The 3,515-nt window shown below is 34.7% G+C and overlaps 1 non-coding gene across 1 annotated transcript; it reads right to left on the bottom strand.

The window, feature by feature from the left end:
- Positions 1-280: 280 nt before the first annotated feature.
- Positions 281-383, bottom strand: LOC122152039. The gene has a single exon (XR_006164379.1). It is a non-coding gene; the product is annotated as a U6 spliceosomal RNA (small nuclear RNA).
- Between the last annotated feature and the right edge of the window lie 3,132 nt (positions 384-3,515).

Genomic DNA, 3,515 nt, shown 5'->3' on the forward strand with positions numbered 1-3,515 from the left:
GGCTGTTGACTCCAATGAATGATGAATCCAAGATCTCCAGGCTGAATGGTGGATTGTTTGCTCATGGAGAGTTGGAGGCAGAATCCAAATCCACAGAAGAATGTCTCTTTTCCAGGATGTCCCTAAATATACTGGAAGTAGGCCACACCCCTAGGGAAACTCCCTTTCAACAGATTGGCTGTTCAAAACATATACATCTAATCCCATCATTGGAACAACCCACATCACAATTGCTTAAACCACACAGAATTGTGGTCCAGCCAAGTTGACACACAATTCCAACTATCACAGAACCCTTTAGAATTTTATATCATCCTTGCGCAGGGGTCATACTAATCTCAGTATCGTTCCAATTTAACTATATGTGCTGCCGAAGTGAGCACATTATATGGACATTTTTACAGAACATACAAATACGTATGTAGAAATGTCATCTGCTAAACTTATATATGGTCATGGGTATATTTCCTTTTGCCTAGACATACCTGACCATTCAACCTGTTTACCCATCTAGTTATTTGTAGATTAATGTTTGTTATCACTGATAACACAGTATTGTCTATATAAAAGTGTTTATCTTTGTTGTCTGTACCTCTTGCACACCTATCTGTGCCTTCCTTTTCCTTAGTGTTGTTGTGTCGGTCACTCAGTTTGGTATATTGACTTTGCCTTCACCCAAAGCAGTACTTGTTTCTTACCTATCAAGCAATTTTCCCTCCCTTCCCCCTCCCCTCCCATCCCTGGTAACTAACAAAGAAAGTTTCCTTCCATATATATCGTTTGTCCTTCTGTGATTGACTTATTTCACTCAGCATAATGTCATCCAAGTTCATCCACGTTATGTGATGTCTCTCAGATTCTACATTACTCTTTAGTGTTGCATAGTATTTCATTGTGTGTAGGTACCATAGTTTAGTTTTCTATTCTTCTATTGATGAGCACTTGGGTTGTTTTCATCCTTTGCTATTATGAATAGTGCTGTGATGAACATGGGTGTGCATATATCTGTTTGAGTCCTTGCTCTCAATTCTTTAGGATTTATACCTAGTAATAGGATTTTTGGATCAAATGGTATTTCTATTTCCAACTTTTTAAGGAATTGCCATATCAGTTTCCACAGTGGTTGTATCATTTTACAGTCCCACAGAGCATGAGAGTCCCAATATCTCCACATCCTTGACAGCATTTGTTATTTTCTGTCTTGTTGAAGTTTGCTGTTAGTGCTGGGGTGAGATGGTGTTTCATTGTTGTTTTGATTTGCATTTCTCTAATGGCTAATGATCACGAGTATTTCTTCATGTGTTTGTTGGCTGCCTGAATATCTTCTTTGGTGAAGTGTCTGTACATTTCTTTTGCTGATTTTTTAATTGGATTGCTTGCCTTTTTTATTTTGAGGTGTTGCAGTTTTCTATAAATTTTAGAAATAAATCCCTTCTCAGATATGCTGTTGCTGAATATTATTTTCCAATCTGTAGATTCTCTTTTTACCCTTTTGGAGAAGTATTTTGATGCACATAAGAGTTTAATTTTTAAGTCTCAATCATCTATTTTATCTTCTGCTGTTTGTGCATTTTGGATTATGCTTGATAGTCTATTTATGTCATAAATTAGGGCCCTTAAGTTTGCCCCTATTTTTCCTTTGATGAACTTTATACTGTTAGATTTCACATTTAAGTCTTTGATGGAGTTACTTGTTGCATATGGTGCAAGGTATGGATCTTGTTTGATTTTTTTCTGTGAATGGATATTCAGTTTTGTCAGCACCATTTGTGAAAGAGATCATCTCTTCCCCATTGAATGGATTTCAGTCCTTTGTCAGTGATCAGCTGACCATAGGTGGATGGATCTATTTCTGGATTCCCAGTTCTGTTCAACTGGTCTATGTGTCTGTCATTGTACCAATACCAGGTTGTTTTGAGAACTGTAGAATTATAGTAGGTTTTGAGATCCAGATGTTTGAGACCTCCTAATTTGTACTTCTTCAATAATGCTTTGTTTATCTGAGGTCTCTTTCCTTTTCATATAAAATTAGTGATTAGTTTTTCTACATCCTTAAAGAATGTTTATGGAATCTGGATTGGGATTGCATTAAATGTATAGATTGATTTGGGTAGTATTGACATTTTCACAATGTTCAGTCTTTCTATCCATGAGTGTGGTATGCTCTTCCATTTATGTAGATCTCTTATAGTTTCTTGAAGTAGTGTTTTGTAGTTTTCTTTGTATAAGTCTTTTGTTTCCCTGGTAAGATTTATTCCCAAGTATTTTATCCTTTTGGTTGCTATGGTACATGGCATTGATTTTTCTCATTTCCTTTTCAGAAATCTCTTTGCTGGTGTAGAGGAATCCAACTGATTTTTGTATGTTGATCTTGTATTCTGCCACTATGCCAAATCTCTCAGTTCCTGTAGTTTCTTGCTTAGTCTCTTAGATTTGCTATGTATAAGATCATATCATCTGCAAATACAGATATTTTACTTCTTCCTTATCAATTTGAGTGCATTTTCTTTTCTTTTCTTTATCTATTGCCCTGGCTAGTACTTCCAACACAATATTGAATAGAAGTGGCTATAGAGGGCATCCTTGTCTTGTTACCATTCACAAGGGAATGGTTTTAGTCTCTCTTCATTGAGAATAATGTTGGCTGTTGGTTTTGTATATATGCTCTTTATTATGTTGAGGAATTTTCCTTCTATTCCTATTTTTCTGAGAGTTTTTTTAATATTAGGAACAGGTTTTGAATTTTATCAAATGTCTTTTCTGCATTGATAGATATGGTCATGTGGTTATATTCCTTTATTTTACTTATGTAATGGATTACATTGATTGTTTTTCTAATGTTATCCTTGCATACCTGGTATGAACCCCACTTGGTCATAATGTATTTTTTTTAATATGTTGTTGGAGTCTGATGGCTAGGATTTCATTGAAGATTTTTCCCTCTATCTTCATGAGTGATATTGATCTGTAGATTTCATTTTTAGTGATCTCTTTGCCTGGTTTTGGTATCAAAGGTTTGCTTGCTTCATGAAATGAATTTGGGAGGATTTCATCCTTTTCTATGTTGTGGAATAGTTTGAGTAGGATTGGTGTGAGTTCTTCTCTGAACATTTTGTAGAATTCTCCAGTGAAACTGTGTAGGCCAGGACTTTGTTTACTTGGTAAGTTTTTAATGACCTGTTCAATTTCTTCTTTTGTTATTGGTCTGTTCAGATTTTCTATCTCAGTCTGTTTTAGTTTAGGAAAGTAGTATGTTTCTAGAAATCTGTCCATTTGTTATAGATTTTCAAATATGTTAAAGTACAGTTCTTTATAGTACTTTGATATTATCCTTTATATTTCAATTGGTTCTGTTGTGACATTGCCCATTTCATTTCTATTTGTGTTAATTGTATTTTCTCCTTCTTTTCCTTTGTTAATTTTGCCAGTGGATTGCCAATTTTATTTATCTTTTCAAAGAACCAACTCCTGCTCTTGTTGATTTTTTCTATTGTCTTTCTATTTTCTGTTCTATT

The sequence above is a fragment of the Orycteropus afer genome, unplaced genomic scaffold, assembly GCF_000298275.1.
Source record: "Orycteropus afer afer isolate SDZICR_OR568_19922 unplaced genomic scaffold, OryAfe1.0 scaffold01203, whole genome shotgun sequence".
Taxonomy (NCBI): Eukaryota; Metazoa; Chordata; class Mammalia; order Tubulidentata; family Orycteropodidae; genus Orycteropus; species Orycteropus afer.